Here is a 23,429-nt window from a genome sequence, read left to right as displayed (position 1 = left end):
TTTAGCTTATTGCTAAAGCTGCAGAGAAGCTAGCCTCAAATATGAGATATTTAGCGGCAGACCTAGGTAGATTTGGTAAAATCTATTGATAATATTAAATGTGCGAAAGTCAAACACATGAGAATAAAGGAACACTAAATCCAGAATCCAAATATCATGTGTGATACTGCCTGCTTAGCTGTGTATCTAATCCTATTGTGTGTGATACTGTCTGCTCATATGCGTATCTAATCATATTATGTGTGATACTGCCTGTGGGGCTGTGTATCTAGTCCTATCATATGTTATACCATCTGCAGAGTCATGTATCTAAGCCTTTTGTGTGTAATACTGCCTGCTGGGTTGTGTATCTAATCCTATCATATGTGATACTCTGTGCAGAGTTGTGTATTTAAGCCTATTGTGTGTGATACTGCCTGCGGAGCCATGTACCTCTGTAATTCTACCTTGTGTGATATTATCTGCTCTGCTGTGTATCTATTACTAACATGTGTGATACTGTCTGCAGAGTCATGCATCTAAGCCTATTGTGTGTGATACTGCCTGCTGAGCTGTGTATCTAAACCTATCATGATTGATGCTGTCTGCTAAAATGTGTATCTATTCCTGTCGTGTGTGTGATACTGTCTACTGAGCTGTGTATCTAATCTTATTCTGTGTGATACTGCCTGCTGAGCTGTGTATCTAATCTTATTCTGTGTGATACTGCCTGCTGAGCTGTGTATCTAATCCTATTATGTGTGATACTGTCTGCTAAGATGTGTATCTAATCCCATTATGTGTGATACTGCCTGCTGAGCTGCGTTTCTAATCCTATCATGTGTGATACTGCCTGCTGAGCTGCGTTTCTAATCCTATCCTGTGTGATACTGTCTACTGAGCTGTGTATCTAATCTTATTCTGTGTGATACTGCCTGCTGAGCTGTGTATCTAATCTTATTCTGTGTGATACTGTCTGCTAAGATGTGTATCTAATCCCATTATGTGTGATACTGCCTGCTGAGCTGCGTTTCTAATCCTATCATGTGTGATACTGCCTGCTGAGCTGTGTATCTAATCCTATCATGTGTGATACTGCCTGCTGAGCTGCGTTTCTAATCCTATCATGTGTGATACTGCCTGCTGAGCTGCGTTTCTAATCCTATCATGTGTGATACTGCCTGCTGAGCTGTGTATCTAATCCCATTATGTGCGATACTGTCTGCTGAGTTGTGTATCTAATCCTATCCTGTGTGATACTATCTGCTGATCTGGTGTATCTAATCCTATTATGTGTGATACTGTCTGCTGAGCTGTGTATCTAATCCTATTGTGTGTGATACTGCCTGCTGAGCTGTGTATCTAATCCTATTGTGTGTGATACTGCTTGCTGAGCTGTGTATCTAATCCCATTATGTGTGATACTGCCTGCTGAGCTGTGTATCTAATCCCATTATGTTTGATACTGTCTGCTGAGCCGTGTATCTAATCCTATTATGTGTAATACTGCCTGCTGAGCAGCGTATCTAATCCTATTGTGTGTGATACTGCCTGCTGAGCTGTGTATCTAATCCTATTATGTGTGATACAGTGGCTCATTTTACATTCCCAGGTTTTCAGTCTCTATCATTCTTACAATTCCCTCTAGAGAGGAAGGTTTTATGTTAAGGAACAAATCTGAGCAGTTGGTCAGATGGAGGGGAGATAAGAAGCTCCTTGCTGGGTGCAGGGGTTTTCATCAGTGCAGGAAAATAGGGGTAATAGTTGTGGAAAGCAGAAACCTTGTTTGCAGTGTATATTTCATTGGTAACAATTCTGCCAAGCCAAGTGCCGGAGGAACAGTACAAGGAGCGGGGACCATGGGGCGGGGGGGGGGGGGAGCCCCGCGATGAGCACTGACCGGGGCTGCGGCGGCGGGCAGAGCGGGGTTTGACGGGAAACGAGGTGCCTGTGGCGGCGCGCCTGGCCAGCCGCAGAGCGGCTATACTTACCACAGGGAGTGCGGCTGGCAGTACGAAGACACACCGACGGGAGACGCGACCGGAAGTGATGTCAGGCGCTGGGCTGTTGCTGAATCGAACGACAAAGTAAGCAACAACGGGCGCCCTCCTGCTTGTAGGAGGGGGTTTATAAAGGGTGAGCACGCTCCTCCCACAATTACAGGCTGCAAGCAGCCTTCAACATTTGTGGGAGGAGCTAAGCGAGGAACAGAATAGGCATGCCTACGGACTGTCCTAACCCAACTGGCTGGAGTGTGCCCGGCGCCAGTGATGAGGTAAGGCCTGAATAGTGGCCAAAAAGAGAACTGGTACGTAGCAGGGAGTGAAGCGTTTATTGAAGCATAGTGTGAACTATAATGTCAAAGAACAAAAGGCTCTGGAGATCTCCGCCCGTGGATTCGGAATGTACCTTGTGAAGCAGGACGACCGCCAACGACCCATCTTGCGGATGACATGCGCCGGTACCTGGTGACTTGATGCTGCGGATGCGGCCCCTATGCGGAAGGAGTGCCCGGATATCGTGCTAGGGTTGAAACCCAGCCCTGCGGCCAGGGTACGGATGTTGGAGATAAACAGGGTTGAAGACAGGGGCCTACCGTTGATCGGGAGCAACGGGTCGTCTAGATCGGAAGATTGAAGGGAGGCCAGGAGCTCCTTGAGCACCTTGATAGGACACCAACAGGTGGCCGTAGGGAAAATTCCACCTCTGTGGGAGGACCGGTCTGACTGGTCTTTGAGGATGGGATGGATAGGATGAAGTGATCAGAGTGCCAGGTGAGATGTCGCCTGAGCAGGGTTGTGCGGGAGATGGCGCTGCAGGTGAACTCCCCGGGCCTGAGGAACCCATAGAACCCGAGGTACATGGCTGCTTTGGTGATGATGCTTGCTGGTTGCCCAAAAGGAAGACCGTCTAGGGCTGCGGATAACTTGCGGAAGAGCTCACCTGACACCGGCTGCCTGCGCACATGGACTGCCGTGCTAACCTTCTGAATGCCCCTGAGGGTGGCTTTGATGGCCTGATTAGAAAAGATGGATCTGGCAGAAGGGTCGCTGAGCATCCGGTGGTGTTGGATGCCGGCCAAATACAGCTTGATGGTATTGAAAGAGAAGTGGCGGTGGGTGTGGCAATGGGCTATGAAGGCCATAATAAAGGTGACCTCGTCCACCTCCCCTTGTGGGTGGGTGTCAGCGAACCGCTTAAACAAGCTGAACCCGGCGTCATAGTTCCTGGCGGTATTGGCGGCTAGCGACCGCTGGACTAATGACCGTGCGGTTGCTATCAAGGGCTCTAGTTCAGCAGGAGGGTGCTGTACGGTGGAGCTGGAATGCCGACGGGATCCGCCTCCGGGAATTCCTGGAAGAAAACATCGAAGTTAAATCGTGACAGGGCGTCGGCCGCCACGTTCTGCGTTCCCTGGACATGGAAAGCGAAAACGTGGAAGTTAAACTCCAGGGACAGCCAGACAAGTTTACGCAGCAGGGCCATGATCCTGGGGGATTTTGCCCTTCCCTTTGAAATGACCTCAACCAGGACCTGACTGTCCGTCCTGATTATAACTGACCTGTTTGCCCAGAGCGGACCCCAGACGTGGGCAGCCGCCACTATGGGGTATAATTCCAATAGCGGCGAGGACCTCATGGCCTCAGCCTCGGCCAGGAGCTCCACCCGCCAACTGCCGACCAACCACTCTGGGTAGAAGATCGCTGCGAACCCGCGGGAGGCCGCGGCATCGGTGAAAACCGTGGGGGATGCTGCGTCCGGGGATGGCACAAACAAAGCTCGCCACATCCGAAGATCCGCCATGGCGTGACCGTCCAGCCGGACGGTGGAGTCCTGATCCGGAGCGGTCGGCAGGAGGTTGAGGAGCCGGGAAATGAAGGACCTGCCCTGCGGCATGATTTTAAATGCACAGGTGAGGAACCCTAACAGGGACTGGAGCTCCCGCTTGGACAAAACCCCGGAAGAGGCCGTGGAGGAAACGGCGGCTTTGATTTTGGCCAGCTTGACCGTGGGGAGGCTGGCCTCCATGCGGACCGAATCCAGGGTGATGCCCAAGAAGGTAACCATCGTGCCTGGACCCTCTGTCTTGGCGGATGCCACGGGGACCTCGAGGCCGGCGAACAGCTGGAGCAAACTCGCCAACCCCGAGGGGGGGCTCTGGGGCCTCTCGACTATCAGGAAATCATCTAAGCAATGTATGACCATGTCTAGACCCCCATGATGGACAAGGATCCAGTGCAGCGCACAGGCGAACCTGTCCAACAGCCACGGGCTGCTTTTAGACCCAAAGGTGAGCCGGTCAGCAAAATAGAACCCGTCTGCCTAATGCAACCCATAATATCGCCACAGCCGAGGAAGGATGGGGAGCAGCTTGAAGTGGTCCGCGATGTCGGCCTTGGCCAACCAAGCCCCCTCCCCGGCCAGCCGGATGTATTGAATGGCCTCGTCTTTGGACGCGTAGGACATCGAGAACTCTTCTGACGGGATCAGGGAGTTGAGGCTGGAGATCGGCGACATGTGAGGAGCTGACAAGTCATAAATTAGACGTTTTTTATTGGAGGCCTGCTTGGAGACCAGGCCAATGGGATTTATCCTCCAAGTAGCAAATGGGATGGATTTAAACGGGCCTAGGATAAAACCCTTCCGAACCTCGTCCTGCAACAGGGTGGCTACCGCCTCTGGGTCTTGAATAGCAGACTGTAGGTTCCTTCCCTCCCAGGAAACTTGAGGGAGGGCCACGAAGCCGGTATCGAAGCCCCCCTCGAAACCGGCGAGAAGGAACTCTACCGCCTGGCGATCGGGGTGGTCTCGCAACAGGATGCCCAAGAGCTCAATATTGATGTCGGCCAGTCATAGCGTCTTACGCTGCCTCTTCGGGCAGCTGGAGCGGGGGTGGGCCCTGAAGCAGAGGGAGCAGACGTGCAAGGCCCTGCAACTGTTGAAACCACAACCCCCGGCGTTGTAGTTGTTGCAGACCTGACTCTGCCCTAGGTAAGCAATGGGCCTGCCCAGTTTGTCAGTGGACCCTTGGAACCGCTGTGTGCCGGAGGGGCCAGGCAGGGAACCCTCCCGGCCCGAGGTGGGGAGGTTGGGACACCAGTCGGCCGTGTGCTGTATGGATTGGCACGCTGCGCACGTGGGGGCCTGCAACCCGGCAAAATGACGACAGAACAGCTCCATGTCCAGGTTTGCCCAGTCCGTAATGAACTGGAACTGGGCGAGGGCGGCGGCCGCCTTGGCTGAAAAAGACCTGTGGTAGTTGTAGAAGTTTGATCCGCCGTACTTGTAACCTAAGTCGGTGACCCGGTACAAATAGGAATCCAGCTCCTCACGCCTGTGTGGCTGGCTGGCGCAGATGGTATCCCGGTAGAGGCTAAACGCCAGGACGAATTCGGGTATTGAGAGCTTATGGTTCAGGCGGGCATCCTTGGCCCGCAGAACCACCGAGACCTCCCCGCAATTAATCACCTTATTCTCCGATACGTCTTGTGACGCAATGAGAATGGACGCCAGGTTGACGTCCCTCCCCGCTAGGATGTCCCTTTTCAGGTTTTCTGGGATGAAATGCGAGGGGGCAATCTGGGGGCTGGTACGGACCGTACCTGGCGCCAACTCCTGGGATGTAGATGGTAAGGACGGAAGGGCTGGGGAAGGTGGTGCCGCCGGCCGTGACTCCAATTCCCCCATCCTGGTTTGGATGTCCGCCACCGAACCCGCCAGACTGCCGACTGGTGGCCTGCAACTGTAGCAGGGATAGCTGGATTGAGGAGAGAGAAGGTTGGTCACTTGAGCCTGACGGTGCCGTCATTAGGAGACGGTACAGCTCCGCTTTCCTCGCGGAGGCGGGATGGTGAATTCCTCTTCTGTTAAGCTCTGCCACCAGTTTCGGGATGGTCCAGCTCCGCAGAGAGGGGTTGCTGGCGTGCCCTGATACGGAGGTCCCGGGTAAAGACAAGTTGTCATCCGACTCCGGGGCCTGCGACATCTTCAAGCTGCATGGAGGAGGTATGAAGGCAACAGATGAGATTCCTTCCCCCTCCCCCAGATGACCGAAGAAGCGTTGCCGGAGAATGGGTCTGACCGCGTGGAGGTGTTTGTTACTTACCTGAAATGGAGCGAACCGCGCTACTGACTTCCGAGGTGAGATGGGGACCTATGAACGGGAGTTTGTGACAACGAATACGTAACGCAGTGGCAAGGTGCACCGCAGCCTCGTGGCTGGATCTTACCTGGACAAGGAGGAGACTTTGGCGTAACGAAAGTAGCTAGCTCGCAGTCCTGGAGGCCGAGACCCTGTTATACGCGAAGAAACAAGCTGTGTTTGGACCGATACCCGGCGAGGGATGCGAACAGCTGGACCCTTAAGCAGCGAAAGGGTGCGTGACCCTGACCCAAGTGAACTTGGGCCGGAATCATGCCTGAGTGACCCAGGGAACACATGACACCCGGGTTTGTACTGCTCATGCAACCTGACCCAAACACAGGGAACACATGCCCTCTGAACGAAACAGGGAACACATGACCCCTGAACGCACAGGAACACCAGAAGCCCGGCCAACCACGGGGATCCATGATACCCGAGCGAACAGGGAACGCATGACCCCAAACGAACAAGGAACACCTGGCCCCTGAGTGACCCAGAGAACACGTGACACCAACATGGAGCCGGGCGGACATCATGCCTGAATGATTTGGGGAGACAATTGCACCTGAGCGATTCAGGAAGACATTACACCTGAGCGATTCAGGAAGACATTACACCTGAGCGATTCAGGAAGACATTACACCTGAGCGATTCAGGAAGACATTACACCTGAGCGATTCAGGAAGACATTACACCTGAGCGATTCAGGAAGACATTACACCTGAGCGATTCAGGAAGACATTACACCTGAGCGATTCAGGAAGACATTACACCTGAGCGATTCAGGAAGACATTACACCTGAGCGATTCAGGAAGACATTACACCTGAGCGATTCAGGAAGACATTACACCTGAGCGATTCAGGGAGACATTACACCCGAGCGATTCAGGAAGACATTACACCCGAGCGATTCAGGAAGACATTACACCCGAGCGATTCAGGAAGACATTACACCCGAGCGATTCAGGAAGACATTACACCCGAGCGATTCAGGAAGACATTACACCTGAGCGGTCCCGGAAAACATTACACCTGAGCGATCCCGGAAGACATTACACCTGAGCGATTCCAGAAGACATTACACCTGAGCGATTCAGGAAGACATTACCCCTGAGCGCTTCAGGAAGACATTACACCTAAGCAAATCAGGAAGACACTGCACCTGAGCGAATCAGGGAGACATTACAACCAGAGCGAATCAGGGAGACATTACACCCAGAGCGAATCTGGGAGACATTACCCCTGAGTGACCAGGTAGACATTACACCTGAGCGACCAGGGAGACCAGCACTGGAGTGATGCAGGAATCAGGGAAACGGCCCCCCCCATACTCCCCTGGGTGACTTAAGGGCGGCCGCACCGGCGGGAGGCCCAGGCACCGCCGGACCCCTGACTCCAGGAACGACCGTCCCCAATCACCCAGGGGGTGAGACCGGACAATGCACTGGCGTGGGCGGCAGTTGCCCGGCCTGGCATTGAAACACTTTTTTATTTTTTTCAGCATTGCGGGGGTTAACCAGAGCATGGCCCGAACAAGCCTGTTGAAACAAGAACCCTGATACTTTATTTCCCTTTTTTTTATTATATATTTTTTTTAACCACAGCAGTGCGGGGGTTAATATACAGCAGGCCGGCACCCGGACGCCGGCCGCTGCCAGTCCCGGCGCCCCTGACCCCCGCACTGGGCACATAGCCCAATTTTAACTGGAGGAGCGATTCCTCAGTTCCACAGTAAGTTCCACACTTCGTGGAAGAATCGGCCCGGGGTTGCCGTGAGCAGTCCCCGCCAGCCGGCCAGCCTCCCCGCCCTCCCCCCGCCCCCAGGAGGCACGTCATCTCGCGATGCCAAGTGCCGGAGGAACAGTACAAGGAGCGGGGAGCATGGGGCGGGGGGGGGGAGCGGGCAGAGCGGGGTTTGACGGGCAGATGCGCTGCCAACCCAGGAAACGAGGTGCCGGTGGCGGCGCGCCTGGCCAGCCGCAGAGCGGCTATACTTACCACAGGGAGTGCGGCTGGCAGTACGAAGACACACCGACGGGAGACGCGACCGGAAGTGATGTCAGGCGCTGGGCTGCTGCTGAATCGAACGACAAAGTAAGCAACAACGGGCGCCCTCCTGCTTGTAGGAGGGGGTTTATAAAGGGTGAGCACGCTCCTCCCACAATTACAGGCTGCAAGCAGCCTTCAACATTAGTTACAATTCTGGTATAAGTTGATTTTGTGCACTTAGGAGGTTTGCTTTTTGGATGAAGACCAATGTCTCAGAAGAAGTAAAGCCTTCCATTTCCTTGATGTGGAAGGAGGCCCTCTCTCTGCAATGTGATATTTTTTGTGCACAGGAGACACATAATCGCTGCGGATGCTAACCGTATCAAACATAGGTGTTTCCCCGTTATCCTTCAGGCCAATTGTAACAAAAAGAAGCGGGGCGTATTGCTAGCAATTAAGAATACTGTTGCATATTCCGCTGTGTCTTCTATTGTCGACTCCAGAGGGCGGTACATTATGCACATATGCTATCTGAACAATATACTTTATACATTAGTGGGACTATATGCGCCCAATGCTCACTCTCAACATTTTCTCCACAATCTACTTAACCACCTCCGGACCGCCTAACGCAGATCTGTTAGTGGAATATGAGACTTTGTAAGAAAAAAAAAAAAAAATCATCATTTTCCGCTAACTTGTGACAAAAAATAAAAAGTTCTATGAACTCACTATGCCCATCAGTGAATACCTTAGGGTGTCTACTTTCCGAAATGGGGTCATTTGTGGGGTGTTTGTACTGTCTGGCCATTGTAGAACCTCAGGAAACATGACAGGTGCTCAGAAAGTCAGAGGTGCTTCAAAAAGCGGAAATTCACATTTTTGTACCATAGTTTGTAAACGCTATAACTTTTACCCAAACCATTTTTTTTTGACCCAAACATTTTTTTTTTATCAAAGACATGTAGAACAATAAATTTTGCGAAAAATTTTGATATGGATGTCGGGTTTTTTTTACAAAATTTTACAACTAAAAGTGAAAAATGTCATTTTTTTGCAAAAAAATCGTTAAATTTTGATTAATAACAAAAAAAGTAAAAATGTCAGCAGCAATAAAATACCACCAAATCAAAGCTCTATTAGTGAGAAGAAAAGGAGGTAAAATTCATTTGAGTGGTAAGTTGCATGACCGAGCAATAAACGGTGAAAGTAGTGTAGTGCAGAAGTGTAAAAAGTGGCCTGGTCATTAAGGGGGTTTCAGCTAGGGGGGTTAAAGTGTTTAATAAAGTGCAATCTGTGCAAAAAGGAAGGGTTTTCATGTGTGGTGATTTCAACACTGTTCCAGACGTATCCCTGGGCTCTTCCTCCCCTGTGAGACAAAATCCTTACTCATTGACGGATTTCCTTTTCAGATTATCCCTATACGATGTCTGGTGCCTGAATCACGCCATGGAACGAGACTATACATACTTCTCCCCTTCCCATCTAACCTATTCCCGTATTGACTTTGTTTTGGCAGACAGAGCTTCTCTCTCGGCCATCACAGACTCTGATATAGGAGTAATAACATGGTCAGACCATGCCCCTGTCTCGGTAAAAATCTCTGAACAATATAACCACCCTCAGAATCCGACATGGAGGATAAATGAATACTTACTGGCAAATTTAGAATGTCAAAAAGAGGTAAAGGATGCTTTGACGGAATATTTCTTGACTAATGTAAACTCCGTGGAAAATCCATCTATTGTATGGACGGCGCATAAGGCCTACATCAGAGGTATCCTTATTAAGTTAGGGCATAGAGCCAAAAGGAAAAGAGAGCAACTCATCACTAGGGATGAGCGAACTCGAACTGTATAGTTCGGGTTCGTACCGAATTTTGGGGTGTCCGTGACACGGACCCGAACCCGGACATTTTCGTAAAAGTCCGGGTTCGGGTTCGGTGTTCGTCGCTTTCTTCGCGCTTTTGTGACGCTTTCTTGGCGCTTTTTGAAAGGCTGCAAAGCAGCCAATCAACAAGCGTCATACTACTTGCCCCAAGAGGCCATCACAGCCATGCCTACTATTGGCATGGCTGTGATTGGCCAGAGCACCATGTGACCCAGCCTCTATTTAAGCTGGAGTCACATAGCGCCGCCCGTCACTCTGCTCTGATTAGCGTAGGGAGAGGTTGCGGCTGCGACAGTAGGGCGAGATTAGGCAGATTAACTCCTCCAAAGGACTTGATTAACTGATCGATCTGCAGCTGTGGATCATTGAGCTGCTGATCCTCAATTGCTCACTGTTTTTAGGCTGCCCAGACCGTTTGTCAGTCACATTTTTCTGGGGTGATCGGCGGCCATTTTGTGTCTTGTGGTGCGCCAGCACAAGCTGCGACCAAGTGCATTTAACCCTCAATGGTGTGGTTGTTTTTTGGCTAAAGCCTACATCAGGGTGAAGCTGTCACACCAAGTGCATTTAACCAGCAATAGTCTGTTTATTTTTTGGCCATATACAAAATCAGGGGCAAGCTGCGCCTGTCACCAAGTGCATTTAACCCTCAATGGTGTGGTTGTTTTTTGGCTAAAGCCTACATCAGGGTGAAGCTGTCACACCAAGTGCATTTAACCAGCAATAGTCTGTTCATTTTTTGGCCATATACAAAATCAGGGGCAAGCTGCGCCTGTCACCAAGTGCATTTAACCCTCAATGGTGTGGTTGTTTTTTGGCTAAAGCCTACATCAGGGTGAAGCTGTCACACCAAGTGCATTTAACCAGCAATAGTCTGTTCATTTTTTGGCCATATACTAAATCAGGGGCAAGCTGCGCCTGTCACCAAGTGCATTTAACCCTCAATGGTGTGGTTGTTTTTTGGCTAAAGCCTACATCAGGGTGAAGCTGTCACACCAAGTGCATTTAACCAGCAATAGTCTGTTTATTTTTTGGCCATATCCCAGTCTAATTCTGTCACTAAATCCATACCGGTCACCCAGCGCCTAAATACTAGGCCTCAAATTTATATCCCGCTAAATCTGTCCTTAGTGCTGTAGCTGGGCGAGTTATTTAGTGTCCGTTCAAGCACATTTCTTGTTCTGGGTTGAAATACAATTCCCAATTTAGCAATTTCATAATTTAGTGGTTTCTGCTATATCAGAGCTATTTGAAATCTATCCCTAAAAGGGTATATAATATTCAAGGTGCACATTGGGTCATTCAGAATAACTTCACACACACCCGCTACTGTGTATTTCCAAGTCTAATTCTGGCACTAAACCCATACCTGTCACCCAGCGCCTAAATACTAGGCCTCAAATTTATATCCAGCTAAATCTGTCCCTAGTGCTGTAGCTGGGCGAGTTATTTAGTGTCCGTTCAAGCACATTTCTTGTTCTGGGTTGAAATACAATTCCCAATTTAGCAATTTCATAATTTAGTGGTTTCTGCTATATCAGAGCTATTTGAAATCTATCCCTAAAAGGGTATATAATATTCAAGGTGCACATTGGGTCATTCAGAATAACTTCACACACACCCGCTACTGTGTATTTCCAAGTCTAATTCTGGCACTAAACCCATACCTGTCACCCAGCGCCTAAATACTAGGCCTCAAATTTATATCCCGCTAAATCTGTCCTTAGTGCTGTAGCTGGGCGAGTTATTTAGTGTCCGTTCAAGCACATTTCTTGTTCTGGGTTGAAATACAATTCCCAATTTAGCAATTTCATAATTTAGTGGTTTCTGCTATATCAGAGCTATTTGAAATCTATCCCTAAAAGGGTATATAATATTCAAGGTGCACATTGGGTCATTCAGAATAACTTCACACACACCCGCTACTGTGTATTTCCAAGTCTAATTCTGGCACTAAACCCATACCTGTCACCCAGCGCCTAAATACTAGGCCTCAAATTTATATCCCGCTAAATCTGTCCTTAGTGCTGTAGCTGGGCGAGTTATTTAGTGTCCGTTCAAGCACATTTCTTGTTCTGGGTTGAAATACAATTCCCAATTTAGCAATTTCATAATTTAGTGGTTTCTGCTATATCAGAGCTATTTGAAATCTATCCCTAAAAGGGTATATAATATTCAAGGTGCACATTGGGTCATTCAGAATAACTTCACACACACCCGCTACTGTGTATTTCCAAGTCTAATTCTGGCACTAAACCCATACCTGTCACCCAGCGCCTAAATACTAGGCCTCAAATTTATATCCCGCTAAATCTGTCCCTAGTGCTGTAGCTGGGCGAGTTATTTAGTGTCCGTTCAAGCACATTTCTTGTTCTGGGTTGAAATACAATTCCCAATTTAGCAATTTCATAATTTAGTGGTTTCTGCTATATCAGAGCTATTTGAAATCTATCCCTAAAAGGGTATATAATATTCAAGGTGCACATAGGGTCATTCAGAATAACTTCACACACCCGCTACTGTGCATTTCCAAATCTAATTCTGTCACTAAACCCATACCTGTCACCCAGCGCCTAAATACTAGGCCTCAAATTTATATCCCGCTAAATCTCTCGTTACCGCTGTCCTGTTGTGGCTGGGAAAGTTATTTAGTGTCCGTCAAAGCACATTTTTTGTTCTGGGTTGAAATACAATTCCCAATTTAGCAATTTCATAATTTAGTCGTTTCTGCTATATCAGAGCTATTTGAAATCTATCCCTAAAAGGGTAGATCATATTGAAGGTGCACATAGGGTCATTCAGAATAACTTCACACACACGCTTCTGTGCATTTCCAAGTCTAATTCTGTCACTAAATCCATACCGGTCACCCAGCGCCTAAATACTAGGCCTCAAATTTATATCCCGCTGAATTTGAATACAATACATTGGGCCAAATAATATATTTGTTGTTGTGGTGAACCATAACAATGAGAAAAACATCTAGTAAGGGACGCGGACGTGGACATGGTCGTGGTGGTGTTAGTGGACCCTCTGGTGCTGGGAGAGGACGTGGCCGTTCTGCCACATCCACACGTCCTAGTGTACCAACTACCTCAGGTCCCAGTAGCCGCCAGAATTTACAGCGATATATGGTGGGGCCCAATGCCGTTCTAAGGATGGTAAGGCCTGAGCAGGTACAGGCATTAGTCAATTGGGTGGCCGACAGTGGATCCAGCACGTTCACATTATCTCCCACCCAGTCTTCTGCAGAAAGCGCACAGATGGCGCCTGAAAACCAACCCCATCAGTCTGTCACATCACCCCCATGCATACCAGGGAAACTGTCTCAGCCTCAAGTTATGCAGCAGTCTCTTATGCTGTTTGAAGACTCCGCTGGCAGGGTTTCCCAAGGGCATCCACCTAGCCCTTCCCCAGCGGTGAAAGACATAGAATGCACTGACGCACAACCACTTATGTTTCCTGATGATGAGGACATGGGAATACCACCTCAGCATGTCTCTGATGATGACGAAACACAGGTGCCAACTGCTGCGTCTTTCTGCAGTGTGCAGACTGAACAGGAGGTCAGGGATCAAGACTGGGTGGAAGACGATGCAGGGGACGATGAGGTCCTAGACCCCACATGGAATGAAGGTCGTGCCACTGACTTTCACAGTTCGGAGGAAGAGGCAGTGGTGAGACCGAGCCAACAGCGTAGCAAAAGAGGGAGCAGTGGGCAAAAGCAGAACACCCGCCGCCAAGAGACTCCGCCTGCTACTGACCGCCGCCATCTGGGACCGAGCACCCCAAAGGCAGCTTCAAGGAGTTCCCTGGCATGGCACTTCTTCAAACAATGTGCTGACGACAAGACCCGAGTGGTTTGCACGCTGTGCCATCAGAGCCTGAAGCGAGGCATTAACGTTCTGAACCTGAGCACAACCTGCATGACCAGGCACCTGCATGCAAAGCATGAACTGCAGTGGAGTAAACACCTTAAAACCAAGGAAGTCACTCAGGCTCCCCCTGCTACCTCTTCTGCTGCTGCCGCCTCGGCCTATTCTGCTGCTGCCGCCTCGGCCTCTTCCTCCGCCTCTGGAGGAACGTTGGCACCTGCCGCCCAGCAAACAGGGGATGTACCACCAACACCACCACCACCACCTCCGTCACCAAGCGTCTCAACCATGTCACACGCCAGCGTTCAGCTCTCCATCTCACAAACATTTGATAGAAAGCGTAAATTCCCACCTAGCCACCCTCGATCCCTGGCCCTGAATGCCAGCATTTCTAAACTACTGGCCTATGAAATGCTGTCATTTAGGCTGGTGGACACAGACAGCTTCAAACAGCTCATGTCGCTTGCTGTCCCACAGTATGTTGTTCCCAGCCGGCACTACTTCTCCAAGAGAGCCGTGCCTTCCCTGCACAACCAAGTATCCGATAAAATCAAGTGTGCACTGCGCAACGCCATCTGTGGCAAGGTCCACCTAACCACAGATACGTGGACCAGTAAGCACGGCCAGGGACGCTATATCTCCCTAACTGCACACTGGGTAAATGTAGTGGCAGCTGGGCCCCAGGCGGAGAGCTGTTTGGCGCACGTCCTTCCGCCGCCAAGGATCGCAGGGCAACATTCTTTGCCTCCTGTTGCCACCTCCTCCTTCTCGGCTTCCTCCTCCTCTTCTTCCACCTGCTCATCCAGTCAGCCACACACCTTCACCACCAACTTCAGCACAGCCCGGGGTAAACGTCAGCAGGCCATTCTGAAACTCATATGTTTGGGGGACAGGCCCCACACCGCACAGGAGTTGTGGCGGGGTATAGAACAACAGACCGACGAGTGGTTGCTGCCGGTGAGCCTCAAGCCCGGCCTGGTGGTGTGTGATAATGGGCGAAATCTCATTGCAGCTCTGGGACTAGCCAATTTGACGCACATCCCTTGCTTGGCGCATGTGCTGAATTTGGTGGTGCAGAAGTTCATTCACAACTACCCCGACATGTCAGAGCTGCTGCATAAAGTGCGGGCCGTCTGTTCGCGCTTCCGGCGTTCACATCCTGCTGCTGCTCGCCTGTCTGCGCTACAGCGTAACTTCGGCCTTCCCGCTCACCGCCTCATATGCGACGTGCCCACCAGGTGGAACTCCACCTTGCACATGCTGGACAGACTGTGCGAGCAGCAGCAGGCCATAGTGGAGTTTCAGCTGCAGCACGCACGGGTCAGTCGCACTACAGAACAGCACCACTTCACCACCAATGACTGGGCCTCCATGCGAGACCTGTGTGCCCTGTTGCGCTGTTTCGAGTACTCCACCAACATGGCCAGTGGCGATGACACCGTTATCAGCGTTACAATACCACTTCTATGTCTCCTTGAGAAAACACTTAGGGCGATGATGGAAGAGGAGGTGGCCCAGGAGGAGGAGGAGGAGGAGGAAGAGGGGTCATTTTTAGCACTTTCAGGCCAGTCTCTTCGAAGTGACTCAGAGGGAGGTTTTTGGCAACAGCAGAGGCCAGGTACAAATGTGGCCAGCCAGGGCCCACTACTGGAGGACGAGGAGGACGAGGATGAGGAGGAGGTGGAGGAGGATGAGGATGAAGCATGGTCACAGCGGGGTGGCACCCAACGCAGCTCGGGTCCATCACTGGTGCGTGGCTGGGGGGAAAGGCAGGACGATGACGATACGCCTCCCACAGAGGACAGCTTGTCCTTACCCCTGGGCAGCCTGGCACACATGAGCGACTACATGCTGCAGTGCCTGCCCCACGACAGCAGAGTTGCCCACATTTTAACCTGTGCGGACTACTGGGTTGCCACCCTGCTGGATCCACGCTACAAAGACAATGTGCCCACCTTACTTCCTGCACTGGAGCGTGATAGGAAGATGCGCGAGTACAAGCGCACGTTGGTAGACGCGCTACTGAGAGCATTCCCAAATGTCACAGGGGAACAAGTGGAAGCCCAAGGCCAAGGCAGAGGAGGAGCAAGAGGTCGCCAAGGCAGCTGTGTCACGGCCAGCTCCTCTGAGGGCAGGGTTAGCATGGCAGAGATGTGGAAAACTTTTGTCAACACGCCACAGCTAACTGCACCACCACCTGATACGCAACGTGTTAGCAGGAGGCAACATTTCACTAACATGGTGGAACAGTACGTGTGCACACCCCTCCACGTACTGACTGATGGTTCGGCCCCATTCAACTTCTGGGTCTCTAAATTGTCCACGTGGCCAGAGCTAGCCTTTTATGCCTTGGAGGTGCTGGCCTGCCCGGCAGCCAGCGTTTTGTCTGAACGTGTATTCAGCACGGCAGGGGGCGTCATTACAGACAAACGCAGCCGCCTGTCTACAGCCAATGTGGACAAGCTGACGTTCATAAAAATGAACCAGGCATGGATCCCACAGGACCTGTCCGTCCCTTGTCCAGATTAGACATTAACTACCTCCCCATAACCATATATTATTGGACTCCAGGGCACTTCCTCATTCAATCCTATTTTTATTTTCATTTTACCATTATATTGCGAGGCTACCCAAAGTTGAATGAACCTCTCCTCTGCCTGTGTGCTAGGCCTAAATATATGCCAATGGACTGTTGCAGTGGTGGGTGACGTGAAGCCTCATTCTCTGCTATGACATGCAGACTAATTCTCTGCTGACATGAAGACAGATTCTTTGTTACGGGACCTCCCTCTTCTGCCTGGGTGCTGGGCCTAAATATATGCCAATGGACTGTTGCAGTGGTGGGTGACGTGAAGCCTGATTCTCTGCTATGACATGCAGACTAATTCTCTGCTGACATGAAGACAGATTCTCTGTTACGGGACCTCTCTCCTCTGCCTGTGTGTGTGCTGGGCCTAAATATATGCCAATGGACTGTTGCAGTGGTGGCTGACGTGAAGCCTCATTCTCTGCTATGACATGCAGACTAATTCTCTGCTGACATGAAGACAGATTCTCTGTTACGGGACCTCTCTCCTCTGCCTGTGTGTGTGCTGGGCCTAAATATATGCCAATGGACTGTTGCAGTGGTGGCTGACGTGAAGCCTCATTCTCTGCTATGACATGCAGACTAATTCTCTGCTGACATGAAGCCAGATTGTCTGTTACGGGACCTCTCTCCTCTGCCTGTGTGTGTGCTGGGCCTAAATATATGCCAATGGACTGTTGCAGTGGTGGCTGACGTGAAGCCTCATTCTCTGCTATGACATGCAGACTAATTCTCTGCTGACATGAAGACAGATTCTCTGTTACGGGACCTCTCTCCTCTGCCTGTGTGTGTGCTGGGCCTAAATATATGCCAATGGACTGTTGCAGTGGTGGCTGACGTGAAGCCTCATTCTCTGCTATGACATGCAGACTAATTCTCTGCTGACATGAAGCCAGATTGTCTGTTACGGGACCTCTCTCCTCTGCCTGTGTGTGTGCTGGGCCTAAATATATGCCAATGGACTGTTGCAGTGGTGGCTGACGTGAAGCCTCATTCTCTGCTATGACATGCAGACTGATTCTCTGCTGACATGAAGCCAGATTCTCTGTTACGGGACCTCTCTCCTCTGCCTGTGTGTGTGCTGGGCCTAAATATATGCCAATGGACTGTTGCAGTGGTGGCTGACGTGAAGCCTCATTCTCTGCTATGACATGCAGACTGATTCTCTGCTGACATGAAGCCAGATTCTCTGTTACGGGACCTCTCTCCTCTGCCTGTGTGTGTGCTGGGCCTAAATATATGCCAATGGACTGTTGCAGTGGTGGCTGACGTGAAGCCTCATTCTCTGCTATGACATGCAGACTAATTCTCTGCTGACATGAAGACAGATTCTCTGTTACGGGACCTCCCTCCTCTGCCTGGGTGCTGGGCCTAAATATATGCCAATGGACTGTTGCAGTGGTGGCTGATGTGAAGCCTCATTCTCTGCTATGACATGCAGACTAATTCTCTGCTGACATGAAGACAGATTCTCTGTTACGGGACCTCTCTCCTCTGCCTGGGTGCCGGGGCCTAAATATCTGAGAATGGACTGTTCCAGTGGTGGGTGACGGGAAGCCAGATTCTCTGCTATGGAACCTCTCTCCAATTGATTTTGGTTAATTTTTATTTATTTAATTTTTATTTTAATTCATTTCCCTATCCACATTTGTTTGCAGGGGATTTACCTACATGTTGCTGCCTTTTGCAGCCCTCTAGCTCTTTCCTGGGCTGTTTTACAGCCTTTTTAGTGCCGAAAAGTTCGGGTCCCCATTGACTTCAATGGGGTTCGGGTTCGGGACGAAGTTCGGATCGGGTTCGGATCCCGAACCCGAACATTTCCGGGATGTTCGGCCGAACTTCTCGAACCCGAACATCCAGGTGTTCGCTCAACTCTACTCATCACGAGTTTGCTGACCAAGATCCAAGCTACAGAACTTCTGAATAAGGCATCTCCCTCTCCTCTCCATTCTGAGGAGATGCGCTCCCTTAGGGCGCAGCTTGGGGAGCACATGCTGCATAAATACGAACTGTCCTTAAAAAAGGTTAAAGCATTGTATTATTCCCAGGAATACAAGGCGGGAAACCTGATAGCGAGGAAAACCAAAACCAGAGCCCAGAATTCCCACATTGCTTTCCTTTGGAATCCTCCCCAAACCCCAAAAATATATGATCCAAAGTCTTTACAATCTAGTTGACGGCAAGGAGGTTGTCCAGCCATCTGAACAGGACATCAATAATTTTCTTGACTCCCTCTCATTGCCCTCTATGACTGAGGAACAAAGGGAAATGGTCTGCCAGCCCATTACACTTGATGAGGTCTTGGGCATAATCAAAAGATTGCCCCAAAACAAGAGCCCTGGGCCGGGTGGCTTGTCTAACTCCTATTACAAAATCTTCTCTGACCTTCTTGCCCCACACCTTCATAGGTCTCTATCTAGAATCCTAACTGACGGATGCATGCCTAGAGAAATGTTGGAGGCAATTATTGTCACACTGCCAAAGCCTGGCAAAGAACCGACAGTCCCCCAAAATTTCCAGCCAATATCCATCCTTAACACCGACTTGAAAATGTATGCAAAATTGCTGGCAAATAGATTAGCAGCTATAATACCATCCTTGGTAGCTACTGACCAGGTGGGATTCGTACTTGGTAGACAATAGGAGAGTTACTCGACTTACTCGATAGAGTCAATAGATTGGCGTTGCCCACGGTTTGCCTTCTCGGTGCTCCGTAAAATGGGTTTTCCGAATGCACTTATGGGGGCCATAGGAGCACTATACAAAGATCCGTCAGCCTGGGTATTGGCCAATAACCTTCTTTCAGATCCCTTTGGACTCTCTAAAGGCACCAGGCAGGGTTGTCCCTTATCCCCTCTGATCTTTATACTGCCCCTTGAACCACTAGCACAAGCCATTAGACAAACAGAAAACATCTCAGGGATACAGATTGGTGATATACAACATACTCTCTCACTATATGCTGATGACATAATCCTCTCCCTGACAAACCCTGTACTATCGCTAGCAGCAGTAAGTAAAGTCATTCACTCATATGGCACCTTATCATTTTACAAACTCAACTAAGGAAAATCCCAGATCCTTCCCCTTTTTGTCCCCAACCAGACTCTAGAAAAGCTAAAACAACTCTACCCATGGGAATGGCAGACCGCTGGGGTCCAATACCTTGGCATCCAACTTACTTCTACTGTCCAAAAGGTATACAGTGCAAATTTCCCGCAATTCCTCCTGGACCTTCAGAAAGAACTAGGAAACATTGCAAAAACTGAGAATTTATGGCTCGGTAGGATAGCGGCTTTTCAGCAGCATGTGCTCCCTAGGCTACTTTATCTGTTTAGAATTCTACCACTAGAATTACCTCCTTCTTTAACGCTATTAACAAAATGCTTAATATGTTTACCTGGAACAATGGGTCCCCCCGCATTGCCAGGACAGTCTTGTCCAGATTTAATAAATTCAGTGGCTTAAGCCTTCCGAACGTCTATGACTACTACATGGCCACTAGAATACACCAACTTAGAGAGTGGTGGAGCTCTGATGTTCCTAAACATTCGGTCCCTATTGAACAGACGTTAGCCCCAGCTCCCAGTCTAAAGGCATTGCTTTTGGCTACTCTCTTCGGGGTTGTACTGTCCCTGTCTCTCCCTTACCTTCTTTCAGCTTCCCTGAGCTTGTGGAAACAGTACCACTGTAGTGGAAGCGGAACAAAAGCCTCTATAGCAAAATTCACTCCGATAGAAGCATTACAATGCCTCCTTCTTGATCTATCTCTGGAGTTGTGGAAGGGAGGGGGAGTGGAGACGGTTGCACACCTACTCTCTCACTCAGCTTTAAACGCCTTTGAAAACCTGCAAAAACAGTACAATATCCCCGAGAGGGATTTCTATAAATACCTAAGAATACAACATTTCTTAGCAGCTAATCCCACGTTGAAGGTGAATACGCATCTTGAACTCCTGAACCAATGGTCCCTAAAACAATCTAATTGGAAGGGAATCCACCCACTCTACTCCTTCCTAGGCAACAAAAACTCTCTTGTTAAAACTGCTCCCCTTATATCATAGGAGTTGGATCTAGGGCGTTGCATCCCTCCAGTGCAGTGGTCCACAGCTATCAATTTTGCGACAAAAAGGCTGAAATGTGTCTCGCATTTTGAATCATATGCAAAAACGCTTCTCAGATGGTACTTCACCCCCCTAAGATTAAGTCGTATATTCCCTAGCTCAGGGCTGCTGTGCTGGAGGGGATGTGGTGGCAACGGGACTCTACTGCACATACTCTGGGGTTGCCCACGGTTGAGAGAATTGTGGTCCGGGATTTTTCAATTAATAGAAAGAGCTTCAGGCCGAAAGCTAAATCGCAATCCAGTTTTGGCCTTGTTGTTTATAGGCCTCACACTAGTCCCATACAGCTTTAGGACTATCTCCATGCATTTATTTTTAGCCACATAAATGGCCATTACTAGAAATTGGAAAAGCTCAGTAATTCCAACCGTTCAGGAGGTTTTAAGAGCTGTGGATACAACTAAATCCTACGAAAAGATGTTAGCACACAAAAACTTTGCATTGAGCAAATTTGAAGCTGAATGGTCGCAATGGGCAAACCCTATACCTCAACACATAAGTTAGGAATCAACAGAACCCAGATAGCCTTACAATCTCAACAAGCGCTGCATTGATAATGAGTACAAATTTGTATGACACACCTAAATACCCGACTACTATCAAACCGCTCTGCCTTTAGTTACTATTATCTTTGCTTTTTATTTTTTGTCATTGTTTATGTTTATGTCACCTATTGGTATTTCTCAAATACCCCCCGTACACTACGGTGAATGTCTATCACGTCCAACTGTACCACAGAGAATTCATATTGTATACCCTTAAGATAATGCTTTATGGTATGACTTCTTATGTTTTTGTACAATGTGACTTCTGTAAATTCCTGTATTACACTGTGGTGTATGGGTCTCTTATGCACTGATATTCATATATTGTAAGTTTTGCCTTTCTTTGAAAAAATAAAAAAATCCTCAATAAATATATATTGAACGATAAAGGGTTAACTGGAAGTTAACCACCCCTTGTCACGTGCGGTATCCGTCTGCATACAGGTACAATACGTTTGTGACATACTCCACTGCAGCTCGTGCTTTGCACTTAGATGCCTGGTCATGCAGGTTGTGCTCAGGTTTAAAACGTTTATGCCTCGTTTTAGGCTCTGATTGCACAGCGTGCAAACCACTCGTGTCTTGTCGTCAACACATTGTCTGAAGAACTGCCACGCCATGGAACTCCTTTGGTGTGCTCGGTCCCTTGGTGCGGTGGGCAGTAGCAGGCGTACTGTCTAGGGGACGGTCGCTCCACTTTTGCTCCCTCTTTTGCCGTGCTGGAGGATCTGTGCGACCACCACCTCTTCCTCTGAACTACACAGGTCACTCGCATGACCTTGATTCCAAGTGGGGTCGAGGACCTCATCGTCCTCCACATCATCTTCCACCCAGTCTTTACCCTTGCCCTTCTTGTCGGTCCTTGTTGGTCCTCCCATGTACTCATCCTGAAACATAAGTGGTTGGCCATTGGTACACTCAATCTCTTCCACTTCTGGGAAAGGGCTAAGTGGATGGCCCTGGGAAACCTTGCTAACAGAGTCATCAAAAAGCAGAAGAGACTGCTGCATGATTTGGGGCTCAGACTGCTTGGCTGATTTGCAAGAGGGTGAGGTGAAAGACTAAGGGCCATGGGCTGCAAGTGCCAACTCTGATCTTTCAGCAGGAGACTGGGTGGGAGATAATGTGAAGGAACTGGAGGCACTGTTAGCCCAATCTACTAGCGCCTGTACTTGTTCTTGCCTCACCATTCATAGAGCGACATTCAGGCCTACTAAATAACGCTGAAGGCTCTGTTGCTTACGAGCACCTTTCGCCTGGAACAGACGAATTTTAGAAATTTAAATCCCTGTCACCTATGCAGAGCAGGGGTTTTTAAACGGCAAAAATGGGTTAATGTCACCCACCAATGTAACAGACAAATTATTTTAAATTATTTTCCTGTCTGCTATGTAGAGCAAGGGTATAAAACAGCAAACAAAGCAAATATGTCAACCCCTGAACTCACAGACGGATTAACTATATTATTGTCCCTGTCACATATACAGGTGCAGGTGTACTTCACACAAAAATTGGTTTGTCGCCCACCTAACTAACAAGTGGATTAAGTATTAAATTATTAATATTCATTTTAGATGTTGCATTGCGCACACCAAAAAATTGCTGTAGGAAGGTCAGCTACAGAATGAACAGACAGATAAATAATCTTTCTGTGTCTGGGGGGGTTACAAATGGTGTATTGCACATGTGCCCTGGCTGGAGAATTGTGTACCTGGCCTATGTTGGTGCAGGAACCCACCCTCCGAGCCACTTGTGAATGACTGGCCTAATAACCGTGGAATTGTCACCCCACATTCCTACAGATGGATTTACTGTATTTATTTGCCTGGGTGTCAGATATGCATATAAGGTACTTTATGGCCCCCAAAAAGTTTTTTTTTCACCCACAATGTCTAAGTTGTATTCACTGATTATATTTCACTATCAGATTTGCAGTGCAGGCCGCAAAGGTACTTTATAGAAAAAATATATGATTTTTTTCACCCACAGTGAAACAGATGGAGTTACTGATTTTATTTCACTATCAGATTTGCAGTGCAGGCCGCAAATGTACTTTATGGAAAAAAATAAATGAATTTTTCACCCACAATTAAACAGATGGATTTAACAGATTTTCTTTCGCTATCACAAATGCAGTGCAGGGCGCAAATGTACTTTTTAGCAAAAAAAATAAAAAATATTTGTCCCCCAGAATCTAACATATGGATTTACTAAATTGATTACACTCACATATGCAACACAGGGGTACTTTACAGAAAAAAAATGAATATGTCACCCCCTGGGTCCCTGAACTC

The 23,429-nt window shown here is 49.0% G+C and overlaps 1 protein-coding gene across 1 annotated transcript in view; it reads right to left on the bottom strand.

Moving 5' to 3' along the window:
* The window catches only part of LOC122927156 (A.superbus venom factor 1-like), a 503,636-nt gene that overhangs the window by 79,960 nt on the left and 400,247 nt on the right, over positions 1–23,429 (bottom strand). The window lies entirely within an intron of this gene.

Source organism: Bufo gargarizans, chromosome 2 (assembly GCF_014858855.1).
Source record: "Bufo gargarizans isolate SCDJY-AF-19 chromosome 2, ASM1485885v1, whole genome shotgun sequence".
Classification (NCBI taxonomy): domain Eukaryota; kingdom Metazoa; phylum Chordata; class Amphibia; order Anura; family Bufonidae; genus Bufo; species Bufo gargarizans.
The sequence above is the reverse complement of the archived record's forward strand: the minus strand, read 5'-3'. Positions and strand labels throughout refer to the sequence as shown.